We start from the raw sequence: 18,245 nt of genomic DNA, 5'->3' as shown, positions 1-18,245 counted from the left end.
AGCGGGTTCTTTGTCTCCTGCCTGCCTGCCTATCACAGCTGAGAGAGAGAGAGAGAGAGAGAGAGAGAGAGACAGAGAGAGAGAGAGAGAGAGAGAGAGAGAGAGAGAGAGAGAGAGACAGAGAGAGAGAGAGAGAGAGACAGAGAGAGAGATTTAGACAGGATCTTCTTTGGAATTTTAATGTGCCAAGTGTTAAGGCCAGAGCTGCTGAGCTGGGCCAACTCCTCTGATGAAAACAGTAAAGCCATTTTGAAAAGGCAGGGCAGCTCCACTGTGGGGAGGAATATCTTAGAGAACATGAGGAACCCAACCCTCCCAACATTTCTTGGCAGACTATTCCACAGAACCATAGCATCTTAGCCTTGGAAGGGACCTTAGGAACCATCTATCTCAATTTCCTGCCCAGTGTAGGAATCTTTTCCTCAGCATCCCTGCCCAATAACCATTTAGCCTCTAATGAAACAGTAATTCTCACAAGCTAGGCAGCTCTGACTTTTGTTAGATAGCTTGAATAGCTAGAAAGTTCTTATAGAATCACATGATTGGAAGTTTAGAACTAAAAGGGACCTTCAAGGAACCTTGTCCAATCCCACCCTCCATCTTCCCCCATTTTGTAGATGAAGAACTGAGTTTTAGAGAAGCTACAAGACTTCCTCAAGGTCCCAAAGGTGATAACCATCAGAACTGGGATTTGAATACAGCTCTTCTTAGGGACAATTCAGCATGCTTTCTACTCTGCCATGCTATCTGAACCAAAATATGCTGCCTTGAAACATTTTATAAAGAAGTAACTAGAAGCTGGGATATATAGAACTATGAGAGTTATTCCCTCTTATAAGTGGGCAGTTCTTTCTACTTCTACTTTGTGCTTATATTTAAATTCCTTATATTTCCATTTTAAACTCCTTAGGGAAGGCATGGTGACACAGTGAAAAGTGTAGTAACACTAGAGTCAAATTCTACTTCTGATCCTTATGAACAGTGTGACTTTGGCCAAGTCATTTTACCATTCCTGGGCTTCTGATTTTACTCTTCAACTGTAAAATGAGAGTATTTGATTAGATGGCTTTTGACATCCCTTCCAGTGCTATATCGATAATCCTGGTTCTTTCCTCTCTAATACAAATAACAAATACTTAAAAATACTTGTCCTGTCCTTAATAGGTCTCCTTTTGTTTAAAGCTGAAAGTCTCCAGATCCTCCAACCATTTTTCATGTTACATGGTTTCCAAATTTCTCATTATCTTACTTTCCTCTGAGTATCATTCTGTTTTGTCAATAACTTTCTGAAAATGTGGCACCACATTTTCAAGACCACAATATTCAAGATACAGATGTACCCAGAGCAGGGCAAAGCACAGTGGAAATATAACTCTACTTGACAGAATTATAGAAATATCACCAATAATTCTATCAAGACAGTTGAGTCAGAAGGAGTTCCCTAGATTCCATATCATCATGGTATAACAGAAAGAGCTCTGGCCTTAGAGGACCTGGGTTCAGGTCCTACATGTAACATTTAATGCCTGTGTATCCTTTGCCTCTCTGGGACTCACTTTTCTAATCTGAAAGTGAGGGAGCTGGACAAGATAGTTTCTCAGGTTCCTTCCAGCTTCAAGCCTATGTGACTATGTCCAGGGCAAAAATGTCTCTTTCATGTGAGTAACCATTGTCTTAGAATTTTTAAGCTAAATTTTCTGGATACCAGATGAAATCTGTCCCAGAAGCTTTGGAAGGTGGAAACTTGGGAGTATCTGGACTGCTGTGCTTTCACTACATGCTTAAGAATAGCTCATACCCAGGGAGTAGGGAGAATGGGACATAGAAATGGAGGAGAATAAAGAAGCTGTTCCTTCATCATAATAACAATATTTTTTTTCTTTTTCAGCTTGCCTTCACTTTGGATCTTCAGCTAGACCCAAGTCCTTGGACCAAGAACTTCCTATTCAAATAGTGAAAGAGCTTGACATTGTGAATCTGACTGGTCCTTTTGCTGTAACTGAAAATATCCCATGGCTCCAGGAATGGAGGCAGATGAAGACGAAAGTTCTATTTAAAGAAGTCTCACGGGATTTGATTGTTCTTCAGAGCACTGAAGATAGCTATCATGTGAAAGAAAAAAATAGATTTATTTTATTTCATTCTAGAAACTAGAACTGGGACCAAAGAGCCAAAATTCTCAAGCAAGAACTCAAATAGAACTCATTTTCGGACACCTCAGGGATAAAGGAATGAAGCACTCACAGCAGGGAATTATCTTCATAACCTGTTGTATCAGCATCCTTAGGGTTCAGAGAAACATGTACACCATGGAGCTCCAGTGTCTGATGTAGGAGGTTAGAGAAGGGGTCAGGTTTTTTGATTACAAGGAAATTGAATTAGACATTTTCCAAATTACCTTCTAGCACTAAATCTTGTGAAGTTTTTAAAAAATTATTTTTATTCTGAACTTAAGTACCAAATAAAATGGACATTTCCATATACATAGTAAAACAAATGTGACTGTATATGAAATTGTTGATTTGTTACACACAGCTTTCTTTTTAAAGTATATGATGAGTTCAACTCATAGCTTTCTTTCTTTTTTTTAAACCCTTCCCTTCCACCTTAAAATCAATACTAGGTATTGATTCCAAGGCAGAAGAGTGGTAAGGGACTAGGCAATGGGGGTTAAGTGACTTGCCCAGAGTCACACAGCTAGGAAGTATCTGAGGTCAGATTTGAACCTAGGACCTCCTGTCTCTAGGCCTGGCTCTCAATCTCAGCTGCTCCCCTCAACTTGTAGCTTTCAAAGCTGTCCTGATGTCTCTGATCCATTCTGGCCTTCCTTCTATTTTCATTAAAAACTAATTGCACTAAATTAAAATTTCTCTGCATTAAAAAAATCCTCAGTGATTCCCTTTAAAAAATATATATATTTCAGTACCATCACCCTATCCACCCTGACCCTCCTAGTGACTCCAATGGGAAAAAAGAATAAAAAAATAAAGCCCTTATAACAAATATATATAGTTGAATTAAACAAATTCTCACATTGTCTGTGTCCCAAATTGTATGGTTTTATGAAACTTTTTGAAGCCTCAAACCCTCAGATAAAATCTGGTAGGAACCAAGAAGAAATTGAAATAAAAAATTGTGAATCATGCCCAATAGCACAAACAAGACAACCATTTAATTCAAGGATTGACAGTGCAATAAAGGTCCATACCATATAACTGAAATTTCATGTCTAGGATGGCATAATTCCTCCATTAAACTTTAAATAAAAATATGTTCATGGTCAACAAGATGAGATTATTGGTCTAAAAGTAAGGAGTCCTCAGTGTTAAATAACTCTTTCTTAACTTATTAATTGACTTATAGTCTGGGAAGCAGTTTTGACAAGGTAAAACAGATAATGGTTAAAATGACTGTCAGCCCAAGTGACTGAGATAGGATGAGGAAAAGCACAGTGTTTTTTAACCTAGAGTCCATTAGCTTGTTTTAAAAATATATTTTGATAACTGTATTTCAATCATTGGATTGCTTTGCAATTTCTTGCATTTTCTGAATTTAAAAATATTATTCTGTTCCTTCATTGGCAAATGGTCGAAGGATAAAAATAGGCAGTTTTCAGAAAAATAAATCCAAGCTAACCATAAAATGCTCCAAATCACTAATAAACAGAAATGCAAATTAAATCAGTGCTGAGGTTCTATCTCACACTCATTATATTGGAAAGGCTGACAAAAAAAAGGGGAAATGCCATTTTGCAGAGGTGATGGGAAAATCGATACACTGATATACTATTATGGTGCTGTGAATTAATCAATTCTGCCATTCTGGAAAGTAACTTGATAAACTATACCCTAAAAGTTATTAAACTGTATCTTTTTGTGATGACAAAAAACAGGAAACTAAGGTCCCCAGCAGTTGGGGAATGGCTAGACAAATTATATCATGTAAGTATAAAAGAATACTATTGTGCTACATGAAGTTATGAAGGGGACAGTTCAGAGAAACCTGGGAAGATTTTTATGAACTGATGAGATGATTGATGAATGAAATGAGCAGAATCAGGAGATCGATTTAGAAAATATTACTATACAATTTTGTATACAGTTCTGAAAGATTTAAGAACTCTGATCAATGCAATGCAACCACAATTCCAGAGCACCCATGATAAAAAACATGCTACCTATCTCCTTTCAGAGAAGTGATGGACTTATTGTGCAGATTAAGATATAGTTTTTGAATATGGCTGATGCAGAAATTAATTTTGCTTGACTATTGATATTTGTCCCGAGAGTTTTGTTTTTTCTTTGTTATTTTCAATTGGGTAGTAGGGGTGAGAGGAAGAGAAAATAGGTTCTTGTTCATTGAGAAATATAAAATCAAATATTTAAAAACCTCTTTTGTAACTGTATCCTTGATGCTTAGCACATTGTCTCGAAAATTACACGGACTTCATAAATGCTTTTCATTCAAATTCATTATAGAGGACATGATGAGAAAAATGATATGAGCTGGACTAAAAAGTAAGAACAAAAGAAAAGGGAAATAATTCAGAAGGCTAAATGACTGGGAACTCAGAGTATCTTTTTTTGGAAACACTTCAGGTCCATTTCGGAATCTATCTCCAGGTTCTATTAGAAACAGAAGAGAAAGATCAAAATTTCTAGATGGCCAGGAGGGTGTGTAAATATCATTTACCTGAGTGACTCAGAGAAGCCAGGTTGGGGAAAGAGAAAATGACTCTTTCCATGCTTAGCTGTAACACCAAATAGAAATTTCATGATAAAAGGAAAAGTCCTGGTTTCTGAAGGGGAAACTTGTGGACATGCAACCAAGATATGGAGTCCATGACTTCATCATTATTTAGTTAAGCATATTAACTCTCATCTTCTTTCTACCCCACTCCATAAACTGCCTACAGTTTTTAATTCTCTTTTTACTCTGAGCACCTATTGAAAATAATTTAATGTGGTGCATTTCTAGATGGCCATGAGAAGGGGACCAGAAAGTCTCAACAGGGTCTGAACTCAAATGGACAAAGTCTTCCATGATAAGGTACCATCCTACCTTCCCAGACTATTGCTCATACTTCTCTCCACATACTTTATACTCCAGCCAAAATGGACTACTCACAGACCCTAGAACACAACTCATGTCTTTCTACTTCCATGCCCTTGTTCATGCTATTGCCTATTCCTGAAATGCACACTTTCTATTATATAAATGTGTGTACGTATATGGATTTCATCTTTCCCTCCAATCTTGTCTACTTAGAACTTCTCTATTGATACTATTCTCAACTACCCTTTGAAGGAAGTGATTTCTTTTTTCTCTGAACTCCTATGGTCTGTTGTTCATGTATCTGTGTCTTTCTGACACAACTTGTTACATTCTACTTTATTGTCTAGTATTTGTGGATTTATCCCACATCTCCTACTAGACTGTCATCTTCTTGAGGAAAGGGTCCTGTCACTCTTCGGATGCCCAGTGTCCAGCACATAATAGGCTCCAGAGATATTTATTAAATGAACAAATAACCAAGATGAGGTTAGAGAGAATTTTCTGACTGGAGTTAGAATAGGGTAGGAGATTCATTAGTGGGATGTTTGAGAATGGAACAGAGGAAGATTGACTTGTCCAGAATCATATTTTCTATACACACTCACCCACCCACCCACAAATATGTTCATATCTAATGGACCCAAAGCACGCTTATATGCATATATACATTTACATTCACATACATACATGTGTAACCTATGGTCCAGAACTATAAATTCTGCTTAGACAATTCAGATTTGGCTTGAAGGGCTTTACACTCCTTCTCGTGCCCCCGGCAAAAGTCTCCCTTGAGAATGTCAGATGCTCATGCATTAATTTCTATAAATGTCGGTAAAAATGTGAGTAACTCCTGTGTAAGCACTCAATCTGACTAAATACATATAGGATATCCCAGAAGTTTTAGGGCTGTCTTAAGTTTTGTTCATTTTATTATCTTAAGATGACACTAAGACTTTGGGGACATCTTGTATATATACTCTCCAGTCCCCAAACCCTACCAATCCTTCAGAGATCCTTCTAGAAGAACCTTGTGGAGGAGATGCAGCTGGCTGCCTATTGGGCATTGGGATAAGGAATCCCAGAATATATAAAGTTTATCCCAAACTACCTCTGACATAGTCCTCAAAATTCTGTTCAGGGTTAACAAGGTGAGTGCATTGGCAGGGGCAGCTAGGTGGCTCAGTGGATTAAGAGCCAGACCTAGAAGCTGTGGGTTCAAATCCGTCCTCAGACACTTTATAGCTGTGTGACCCTGGACAATCACTTAAGCCCCATTACCTTGCCCTTATTGCTCTTCTACTTTGAAACCAACATACAGTATTGGTTCTAAGATAGAAGGTAAGGATTTAAAAAAATATGAGTGCATTGGACAGAGTCAAGAACTCTGATTAGAGAGTTCTGTGACAAGCCAGCTTCCCTCTGAACCTCAGTTTTTTCATTGGTAAAGGCAGGAGGTGCCATCCAAATACTTTCATTCATTCATTCCACATATGAAGGTGCCTTCCAATTCTAAGAGCCTATTTGGTAGAATAAATATATGAACAATCTTAAACAGAAAGAAAGCCAATAAACATGTAAGATCTGATGACTATTATTCCCTTAATGTGGGCCCTTATAAGGCCTGGTAGAAGCAAAAGAAAAGCCTGGAAGCTGGAGCCTTCAAACAAGTCTTTGGCTTCAAAAGCAGGAGGGAATTAGGTTTATAAAAGAAGCCCGTTAGAGAGGAAAAAAAGTCTCTTCCTAGCACGAGTTCCCATGAGGTGGCTGAACTAGGCTCTTGGTGGAGGGAGAGAAGGGGAAGTGTCTCAGCTTCCTGAACAAAGGTCAGTCTCTCTTACTGCTGATGTTCTTTCGGAGACTTTGTCTTTGGCAAGGAGGGAAAGAAAACCTTTTCTTTGGGAGGGGGTGGAGCGCTGGCACTAGGGTTGGCTCGGGGAGAGGGAGCTTAGTGTCTGCCTTTCGACTGGGCATTGTGGGGGCCAAGGGACCACTGGACATTGCCAGCTGCCCAATAAAGAGGACATTGTTCTGTTCCCATCCCCCTCGGACCCATGTCAGTAGTAGAGCCAGGGAGGGGGTCTATAGCAGTGTATCTCCTTCCTCTGCTTCCCTTTAGTCCTCGCTGCTCCAGGGCCAGAATATTAGTGGAAAAGGGCTGCAAGGGGTCTATGACGGTCTTCTTTTAGCCAAGGCAGCTGGAAGGTGACATAAGCCTCATAGACATGACAGTGGAGCCATCTGAAGAGAATACATTCAGCAAGGACTTGCACCCCAGGAGGTTTGGGGTTCTAGGCCTTGATGGTGTAAAGAGGTAACTGGTATTGAGTGGTATGGATAAAGTCTTAGTATAGTCCCCCTGGCCCATTTGGTACTGAGACTTAAGGTTGGCCAGGGGCCAGAAGTAAAAGTAAGAGAACAGGGAAGGAGTCCAAGTTGGCTCTCAGATGCCTTTGCTGTCCCAGGTCAGTGTTGTTCAATGAAACTTTGGAAAGTTCCCATCTTCCTTTTTGGACTTCCAGGTAAGGAGAAACCAGGAGACCTGGAAAAATCATGAAGTTCCCTGCAAGTATGAGTTTCTTTGATGAGTTTCTAAAATCTACTTGTAAATGTGGGGAAATATAAATCCAAAATAAAAGCTGTTGTAGAGACAGTAGTAGAGTGGCATAATGAATTAAGTACTGGGTTTGGAATAAAAAAGACTTTGGATTCAAATCCTGCCTCTGATACTTGGCCAAATCACTTAATCTCTATGTCTTGGGTGTCAGCAGTTTTGGGAGTGATTTTCTAAATCAGTTGCAGTTTATGATTGAATTGTTTTGGAGTATCTTGTGTTATGAAATCAAATCACTGCACATAAGGGCAATATTTAACAGGAAATATTTAACAAACATTTTAAAAACACAATAAAACATTATGTGAATATGTGGTTTTCTAAGTCAATATACTGCCTACAGGGATCTTTATGTACAGTTTAGTGGCTCCTATTTCCATTTGAGTTTGACCAGATTGGTCTAGGTCTGTATTGATAAACCAATGGCACATGTGCTGGAGGGGGTTGCTTTCCTCACCCTCTCCACTGTGCCTGAGGATATTTCTCAAGTGACCCACCCCTCTGCCTAACAGCCCAATAGGAGCACTTCTTCCCTCCCCTGTCTGGAGTAAGGGAGTGGCTCACATGTGGTATGTGGGTGCAGTTTGGGCACTCAATCTCTAAAAGGTTCACCATCACTGGTCTAGGGGATAGAGATAAAATCTTACCCACAAAAGGCCTTTCCTGGCTTCTTCTCAAACTCCCTTTGCCTCTCCTCTAAGATGACTTCCCATTTAGATTCTTACCTATCTTGTTTGTTGCTATTCAGCTATTTTCAGTAATGTCTGATTCTTCCTGACCCCAGTTGGGTTTTTCTTGGTAGAGGTACTGGAGTGGTTTGCATTTTACAGATGAGGAAACTGGGGCAACCAGGGCTGAGTGACTTGTACAGGGTCACTTAGCCAATAAGTTTCAGAGGTCAGATTTGAACTCATGAAGATGAGTTCTCCTGTCTCCAGACCCAATATTCTATTCTCACCTAGCTGTCAATTTTATACTGTATGTGTATAGTTGTTTGCAAATTGTTTCTTGCATTTAAATGTGAGGTCCTTGAGGCTGTAGGCCATGTGTTCACTTTTCTTCATGACCTCAACTCTTAGCACTATGCTTGGCACACAGAAAATGCTAGATAAATGCTAACTGACAAACTGTCCGAGAGCCAAACTCAGGAGCCAGGACAAGGTTCAAGTTCTGCCTCTGACACATGGACTGACTGTGATACACATACTTATTGAAGTTCAACAAGTCCCTCATCAAAGCAGGCTGCTCTCCAAGCCTCTTAGTTGAAGGGTAGGTCTGGATCTATATTCATAGAGATGAAGGGCCTGATCTATTGATTTCCAAGCCATTTGTCTTTTCATCGACTGTATCATGCTGCCTCTCACTTATTGAATTCAAATTTGTTTGATGGTTGAGTTGGGTAAGCTTTCATTATTTCATCATCATTCATTATTCACTGAGGGGAGAGGAACAAACATGCTTAGGTTTTGATAGAGATTAGAAATGTTGGTGGCAATGGATCTTATCCTGATCATTCCATCCTCTTTCCTTCTCCAGTGATCAATGAGATAGTAATCATATTGTTTGTCCACTTTACAGAATGAGCAAAAGTCCTAGGGGAGCAGCATAATATAGTGAAAGGTGCCCCTTACTTGGAGCTAGGATAATTCTGCCTCTGCTGCTCAATAGCTGTGTGTCCTGGGGCAAATCAATGAACCTCTCTGGTTCTCTGCTGCCTTAAATGTACACTTTCTATACAATGGAGCTTCATTTGACTTAACTCATTAATTACTATGTGCAAAGCACTCCTTTAGACATCAGGGCTGCAAAACCAAAAACTAAAAAGAATCATCTGCCTCAGGGTGCTTCTGTTCTTATGAGGGCTTACAATATGTCCTCAAGTAAGGGAAAACACAAGCATATATAATAAAGCATCAAGAGGACATGAGTGAATTATTGTTCAGTCTGTGTCAAACTCTTCTTGACCTCATTTGGGGTCTTCTTGGCAAAGATACCAGAGTGGCTTGCCATTTCTTTCTCCAGCTTCATCATTTGGGGTCTTCTTGGCAAAGATACCAGAGTGGTTTGCCATTTCTTTCTCTAGTTCATCTTACAGATGAAGAAACTGAGGCAAAGACGGTGAAGTGACTTGCTCAGGGTCACATAGCTAGCAAGTGTCTGAGGCCAGATTTGAACTCAGAGAGATGAGTCTTCCTGTCTCCTGGCCAAGCACTCTATCCACTGTGCCACTTAGCTGCCCAATAATAATTGGGAGATCACAAAAGGCCTCTAGTAGGATGAGTTTAATGATACAAGGCTGTTGTTAGGATTAACTTTGGTAATGTTTGTAAAGTGTTTTTGGATTATAATGCTAAATAAATATAAGCCATTTGTTTCCTAGATGTGTGAGCATCCACAGATCACTCTCAGTGAACTTCAATTTCTTGTTTTGTAAAATGAGGAAACCAGTACCTGGATCACCTACCTCAAAGAGCTTGAGGCTAAAATGAGATCATCTACATGAAGCAAACATAAATATCTATTATGAGTATTACACTGAAATCTCACCAATTTGGATCCCATTAAATCAGAATTTGTGGTGAAAGGAGGGAGGAGTAGAATGAAATTCACCTCTGTCCTGTCTCTGACAAAAGGGTTTGCTAAGCAAGTAAATAATGGAAACAAGATCACTTGCCATGTTTGATTTAAACTTTTTCTTTAAAACAAAGTTTGTATTGCTATCTCTTATTTTATATCACCTGTGTTTCCTTTTGAGAGAACCATGTCTTATAGCAAAGAATTCTAAAAGAGGGAAAAAACTATAATACAGCAAAATTAACCTCTGCTTCCAAAAAAGCCTGACTTTTGTAGTTGCCCTCACCCTGAACCCTCACTTCTGCAAAGAAGAGGAGGAAGTTACCTTCTTAAAGTTCTTCTTTGAGGTCAAACTTGGTGGTGCAAAGGATAGAACAATGGGCTTGGAATCTGGTAGACTCATCTTTCTCAGTTCTAACATGGATTCAGAGACTTACTAGCTATGTGAACCTGGGTAATTCATGTAAGCCATATGCCTCGGTTTCCTCATCTGTAAAATGAGCTAGAGAAGGAAATAGTGAAGCACTCCAGTATCATTATAAAAAAAAATCAAAATGGGGTTGTGGAGGGTCAGAAACAACTGAACCACAAAAATTGGTTATTATAATTTCACAGCATTATTTTAATTGCAGAAAAAAGTTTTTCAAGAACTATCCTTTCTTTACCAACATCCTGTCTGCATATAAGCTAGCAATATACTATCTATAAGTCATTCCTATCTATCTGTTATTACAGGTCGCCAGAGATTCCTACTTGGCAATAATTTTTAAATTTTTACATCTGGTTCTTGTAGTTGAAAGCAATAAATCATTTTTTAAAAATTCTATAATTTGGGGGTAATTAGGTGACTCAGTGAATTGAGAGCCAGGCCCAGAGGTGAGAGATTCTGGGTTCAAATTGTTGTAAGGATATATAATATACTTTTTTCAAAATCTAGCCTCAGACACTTCTCAGGTACGTGACCTTGGGCAAGTCACTTAAGCCCCATTGCCTAGCCCTTATTACTCTTCTGCCTTGGAACCAATACATACTACTGATTTTAAAACAGAAGGCAAGGGTTTAAAAAATAAGTTAAATTAAGATTAAATATATATATATATAATTTGGCCTCTTATTAATTCAGATATGAACCTCTCAATACCTCTTTATTCCCAATGACTTTGGTTTTCACCCATGTGCAAATATCAATAATATGGAAATAGGTCTTGATCAATGACACATGTAAAATCCAGTGGAATTGTGTGTTGGCTATGGGAGGGGGATTGGAGGGTGAGAGGGAAAGAATGTGAATCATGTAATCATGAAAAAATACTCTAAATTAACTAATTAAATAAAAATTTCCAATGACTTTGGTTTTAGTGCAAATACTCCAATTCCTTTGGGCTACCCAGAGAAGTAGGAACTGATCTGCATTTAGATCCAAATAGGAACATGAGAGAAATCTTCAGGTTTTGGTAATATAATCAGCTCAAATGACAATTTCCTTTTCTGTAAGTAGCCATAGTTATGGTATCCCTCTCTCTTCTCTTTTTTATCCAGAAAAGCAGCATTTCAATTGTCCAGGCCTTTGGAGGGTGTTTTTGTTTTGTTTTGTTTTGTTTATTTAATAAATATTAAATTAAATTAAATTAAAAAGTGATAAAATTAAATCTGAAAGGGACCTTAGAGGTCATTTAGTTCATTGGCTCCATTTTAAAGATGAGAAAATTGAGGCCCAAAGTGCTTAAGTGACATGTCCATGGGCACATGGCTAGTAAGTGGCAAAGCCATGATTCTGACTCTATGCCCAGTATTTGTTCCTCAGTTTCATTGGATTAAATGATCGTCTTTATGCAGATGGATCCCAGATCCTTATGTCCCTCTAAAGCCCCCTGGTCTTTCTCCAGAGGGCTAGTTCCAAATCTCCAACAGCTTCACGGACATCTCAACCTTCACGTCTTGTCAGCATTTCACATACTCCCAAACAGAACTCATTACCTTTGGAGGCAGCTACAAGGTGAAGAGGATAGAGTATTTGTCTTGCAATTAGGAAGGACTGAATTAAAATCTAGCCATTCTTATTAGACTTAATTAATGTTTCTCCCCATCTTTCTTTTTTACTATACTTTCCTAATGCTGGTAATGGTATATCCATCCTCTTAATCAATCTGATTTAAAACTTCATGATAATCTTCAACTCCTCACCCTCACTCAACATATCCAATATGAAAATTTGTCATTTCTATCATCCTCCAAATTTCTTGTAAATGTCCCCTTCTCTCTACTTCTATTACCACAACCCTAATTCAGGTATTTATCTGGACCATTGCAATAGCTTTCTAACTGATCTGCTTGCCTCAAATCTCACCCCACCCCAACCTCTCTTCCTCCAGGGTTTGACCATGTCACCTTCCAGCTCAGTGAGCTCCAGGGTCTCCCTTTCACCTCCAGAGGCAAACACAAGTTGACATTTAAAGCTGTTATCTGACCCTCATGTGACTTCTCTAATATTCTTACTCTCTCCCATTAGTATGATCCATTTACACTACCCTATTTCTAGTTAGTTCCTGGAGCTCAATACTCCATCTCCTTCTCTTTGCTCAGGCTGACTCCAGTCTTGTAATGTTCTACCCCTGCTTCTATGTTTCCCTGGATTCTTCAAGACTCCACTCAAATCCTCCTTTCTATAGCAGACATTTCTTAGTCTTTCCATCTGTGAGTGCCTCTCATTTGAGATTACTTCCCACTTATTCTATATATAACAGGATCTTCTTTGTGCCTGGTTATTGACATATCATCTCCTCCATTAGAATACACACTCCTTGAGTATAAGGTGGTGGAACAGCTAATTAACAAGGTGGATAGAATATAAGGTCTGGATTCAGAATGACTCATCTTTCTGAGTTCAAATCAGGTCTCAGACACATTCACTAGCAGTGTGACCTCCCACTAGGTGTTGAAGTGGAGAGAGCACTGGACCTGGTGATCTTTCATGAGTTCAAATCCAGCCTCAGACATTTGCTAGCTGTGTAACCCTGGGCAAAGCACTTAACCCTGTTTGCCTCAGTTTCTTCATCTATAAAATGAGCCAGAGAAGAAACCACTCCAGTATCTTTGCCAAGAAAACCCCAAATGGGATCAGGAAGAATCAGATGTGACTGAAACCTATTGAAAAAAAAAAGCAATAAAAGTTCTTTATGACAAGAATGACATTGGTGGCTCCTATGCCTATCTGATCTCAGTTTGGTGCTATAGAGATGGATCTCAAGATCATAGATTTAGAGCTGAAATCCACATTAGAGGGTTCTTTGTCATCCCCTTCATTTTACAGGTGTGGAACTAAGGTTAAGAGAAGTTAAATGATTTGTCCAAGGTCATATAAACAATAAGTAGTAGAGTCAGGATTTAAATTCAGATACTTGGACTCTAATTCCACTACTCTTTCCTTTGTATGAATTCACTCCTCATCATATTTGGTTACATCCTACTGTTGGGGATAAATTCTCCTGAACCCATGTTGCCTCCCAAAGGAGTGAAAGAGCCAGGCCACCCTGTCCCCTAAACTACAGGGGCAGCTGAATAGGAGAGGGGTGGATTCAGATAGGACTGAGCTTTTAGGCAGCATCTGAGGTGCTATAATAATGGAACAGATGGCATAAAAGACATTCAGCCTGGTAGCCAGCTGGCTGTGCTAAGGCTGAAAGAGACACAGGCTCAGGATGGAGGGTCTCTATACCAGGAAGAACCTCCCTGAAAGCTCAGAATGAACTTTATTTCAGGGGGATAGAAGCTCCCTCTGCTATAGATGGGTTGGAAAAGGAAAAGGGAGAGGGAAGAGAAAAGTGAAAGTTAAATGGTAGCAGGAACTGCTCATCCCCACCCCCAGGAGAGAGAGAGAAAAAAAAAAAAACAGGAAGAGAGAGGATCTTACTAGAGCATCATGGATTTAGAGCTGGAGGTCATCTAATCTAACTCTCTCATCTCAAACTACCTTATTTTTAGCCACTTTGCATTTATTTCCTTTGTATTTATTCTACCTGTACTAATTATCTAGACCTTCTCCCCCCAGCTGAATGCTGGCTCCTTTGCAAGTGTTTCCTATACTGTTCTTGTATCCCTAGCACCCAGAACAGTACCTGACTTCTTAAGTAGGTACTTAAGAAATCTCGTTGATTGATTCATTTTATAGATGAAGAAAACAAGGGGGCATTTGAGAAACTTCAGTCCCTTGCTTAATGTCAAAAGGAAATGGAAGGTTTCAAACCAATGCACCTTATCTCTGAAACTCCAGGGACAGTTGGAGAGGAGAAAGTTGGGAATACAAAAAAGATACATTCCCATCCCTGCTAGACCAAGAGTAAGACGATTTTCTATGCCCTCTTTTCTGTCATGTTATTTCCTCAGAAATAACAAGCCTTAACTAAGGCAAGAGCCTACAAATTTGTGAGGTCCTGAGATTCTGATGCAAACCTCAAGTCCGCTCTCTCAACTCTCCCCACCCCCTTCTCCAAGCAGCTCAGCTGCTGGGAGAGGGAGGACGTGATGCCGTTCCTGTCGCTCTCCCCAATTCCCATGATGCTCCTCGAACACTCAGCCCCATTCTCCCACCACCCGAATCCTCGGGACTCCTTTGACTGTGTCTGAAAGCAACTGGCACAGACTTTCCCAGCAGATCCTTCGGGTTCCCACGGCTGCCTCTGCATTATGCAATACCCCCACTCCCCACCATTTGCAACCCTCTCCACCCCTCCCCACCCCCTCCACCCCCACCTCCCGCAGCCTGACCCTGTGGGCCCGCCTCCCTTCCCCCCCCCTCCCCAGTGCAGCAGTGATGTCATCATCAGTCTGGCCCTGGGAACCTGCATTGTTAGCTCCGCAAATAGAGAAATCCCTACTCAAGCATCGCAAATGAGGGCAGGGGGAGAGCCTGTGGAGAGCCCCGGATGGGGACTGTTGGCTCCCTCCCTCTCTTTGAGTTGTCAGCAGATGAATTCAGCAGGGAACAAAAGGAGCTGCAGCTGGTGGGAGAGAGGGAAAAGGGAGAGAAGCCCGAATTCTGATGGGAGATGGGAAGCGGCGGGGGGTGCTGAAGAGCCCCTCAGAGGAGGGGAATGTGCCACCAGAAAGAGAGGGGAAAGACCCTAACGGTGTCCCCAGACTGGGAGGTTCCAAGGTGAGCTAGCTCTCATCCCTCCTACACTCTGCCCCCTGCCTAGGTCATAAATAGCCCTAGACCTGGCCAGCTTGGACAGGGTCTGCTCCTTGTGTCCATGACTATCTCACTACCTTCCTAGCTCTCTCTGGCTATCCAATGAGGAGCTCTAGCAATCTCAGTGAGAGGACCCCCCCCCACTTCAGCCCCCCAGGGCCTGCCAATTGGTTCAGCCATCTAAAGAATGGAGTTGATAGAGATGCTGTAATTGCTGCCCCTGATCTGAGGCCCGGTGCTTTGAAGTGAGCTGTCACCCATACTGGTTCATTAGGGAGCCCTTGATTCCTGGGAATCCTGGGGCTGCCTCCAGGGTTCTAATGGAGCACCCTACTGGCGGCTCAAACAGTCATAAGGCAGGACATCTAAGAGGAAGACTCTCTTTCTGTTCCCAGGTCCATATCTTCTAAAGAGAACTCTAAAAAGGATAGGTTCACTAACATTCTCCCCTCTAAGTAAGTGCATCATGCTTGTATTTGCATGTGACCAAAATGACTTCATCGCATATTAACCTTACATACCACCCTCACCTTGCACACACACACACACGGACAGACTTTCCGAGAAGGTGTCGTTGATACCAGAGAGAGTATCAAGAATAAGTTCTCCCTCGGCAGAAATATGTAGATAGCTCCGATGTCTACCTTGAGTATCTTCTCTGAGGAGTTACTTACACACTATACAGAAACCTTTTTGAACCTGGGGCCATCAAACAGTAAATCGATCCTGTTTCTCTCCCGTGTCTTACGGATTCCTTTCCCCCCAAAACTTGAGTTTTCTTATCCCACCTTTTCCTGTACCGGGTTAAAAACATAGGTGTCACATTTACAAAGTTCCCAGGATGCAAGGCTAGGATGGTAGAGAGAAAGGGGAGCCTGGGTGTGAGGTGTGTTATACTGGGGAAGTAGGAGGATTCTGGCTTTCCAATTAGAAATGTAAGGCTGCTTCTACATTTTAGGGCAGGGGCTGGGGGAGGGAAGGAGAAGGAAATAATTCCTTCCCGATATCTCAAATAGGCAACAATTTCTTGAAATTTGGTGCAGTCAGAACTCTATAAGGAAGCTTTGTGATCCACCCTCCAGGCAATAGAAGACAGTGTAAAAGCTGACAGCCTGCTGGAGAAGTCTTCAGAGCTGGGTGGTCGAGGGGCTGTTGTTTGTATCCCTGGATCCCTTCTAGAGCTGGGGAACTGGAAAGGGAAGCATCGGGCCTGGCCTATGAGACAGCCCCACGCCATACACCAGATGTTTGCCGCTGAAAGGCTGCCCTCTCATTGAGCTAAGAGGAGGGAATGAGATCAGTAGCAGGGCATTGAAGAAGGCTGTGAAAGGCACTCCCACCTGAACTGATGGGGTTGGGGCTGTCCCAGGGATGCTGCCAACTTGCCAGGGAGAGAGGGAGAGACTCCCCAGCCGAGGCCTCCTGACATGGAGACAATGTCTTTTCCTGTGCTAGAAAGGAACAGCCATAACCCTGACTGAATTGCCTTTTTCTCAAACACAGGCCTGGCTCAGCATGTCCCTGAGGTGAGGAGGCAAGCTGTGGAGGCCAAGAGAGAATCCAGGGCCACAGGTGTAGAGATCAACCCAGCTGGGCTAAGGGGCAACTTGTGGAGGCCAGAGAGCCAAAGAGAAAAGAGAAAGCCTACTATGCCAGGCTCTCTCTCCCTCCCTCCCACTCCCTCTTTCCTTTCTCATTCTCCCACCCCTTTTCTCTTTTACTCTCTTCCTCCTTCCCTCCCTCTTTCCACTCTCCTCTCTCTCTCTCTCCCCCCCCCCTTTTTTGTATTTCTCTCTCCTTTGTCTCTCTGACTCTCCTCTGAATGTCTCTTTCTTCTTTCTCTATCTCTTTTGTTCTATCTCTCCCTCTCTCCCTTTTAGAATTCCCCTTGGCCCATGCCAAGCTTCCACATTGAGTGGGTTATAATGAATCTTATGAGTTTTAGAACTGAGAAAGTGAACCTGGAACCTCTTATCAGTCAACCTGGATCCTCTGAAGAGCTGGTCAGAAAAAAAGCTGGCTTGTGGAGAGGAGTCATACAATCATATGATCATAACACTTAGTCCTTGAAGAAACCTTAGCGATCATCTAGTCCAGAGGTGCCATTCATGAGATCCACATCCACAACACTCCCAAGTGTGGCCCAAACCAGATTAAAATATAATTAAGGAATGTTTAACAAAATAAATATCATCTTCATCAAGGATGACATTTCACAACTGTGAAATTCTTTGACTTTGTCTTCCTTATCCTCAGAGGAGGTCGACTGATATCAGTATTCGCATTTTATAGATGGAGAAAATGAAGCTTAGTGCGCTGGCTTTTTCCTAAGGTCACACAGCAAGTTAATGAGATAGAAAATGGGCCTTATTACCTTTGCCTGTGCCACACATTGTGAGAGTCAAATCCTGACCTGTGATTTTGGCCAAATCGTTTATCTCGCTGGGCCTTAATTTCCTCATCTATCTAATGAAGAGGGTTGGACTAGGTCATCTGAAAGCCCCTTCCAGCTCCAGATCCCATAAGAATAGAGTCAGATCTTCTATTTTCCCTTCTTTGCTCAGAACATGCCTTGTCCTCAGGGTCTGGTTCCTTATTTCGTAAGCTCCTTCCTAGGTCCTCCAGACACTGGAGCCAGGATGGGTCCAGTAGGTCCCGTAGGTCAAGCCTATGGATTAAGGCAGGGGGTCAGAGTTCAGGAGATGATATACATTCAAGGTGACATCCCATGAGTATAATAGAGAAGGTGGGGTGGAGAGGGACAAAGCAGAGGTGAAACCTCATGACTTTTAGTTGCTATGCCTGCCTTTCCCTTCT

The 18,245-nt window shown here is 41.3% G+C and overlaps 1 long non-coding RNA gene and 1 other non-coding gene across 2 annotated transcripts in view; both read left to right on the top strand.

The window, feature by feature from the left end:
* Window positions 1–4,388, top strand: part of LOC103096266 (uncharacterized) — a 63,656-nt gene extending 59,268 nt beyond the window's left edge. Inside the window, exon 3 of the long non-coding RNA XR_460470.3 lies at window positions 1,889–4,388. This is a non-coding gene — a long non-coding RNA (uncharacterized LOC103096266). The remainder of the gene's footprint in view (window positions 1–1,888) is intronic.
* A 1,561-nt stretch (window positions 4,389–5,949) lies between these two features.
* MIR7296 (microRNA mir-7296) lies at window positions 5,950–6,013 on the top strand. Its single transcript, NR_127500.1, has one exon. It is a non-coding gene; the product is annotated as a microRNA mir-7296 (primary transcript).
* Window positions 6,014–18,245: the final 12,232 nt, after the last annotated feature.

The sequence above is a fragment of the Monodelphis domestica genome, chromosome 1, assembly GCF_027887165.1.
Source record: "Monodelphis domestica isolate mMonDom1 chromosome 1, mMonDom1.pri, whole genome shotgun sequence".
Taxonomy (NCBI): domain Eukaryota; kingdom Metazoa; phylum Chordata; class Mammalia; order Didelphimorphia; family Didelphidae; genus Monodelphis; species Monodelphis domestica.
This window is presented reverse-complemented; position numbering and strand designations above follow the sequence as displayed.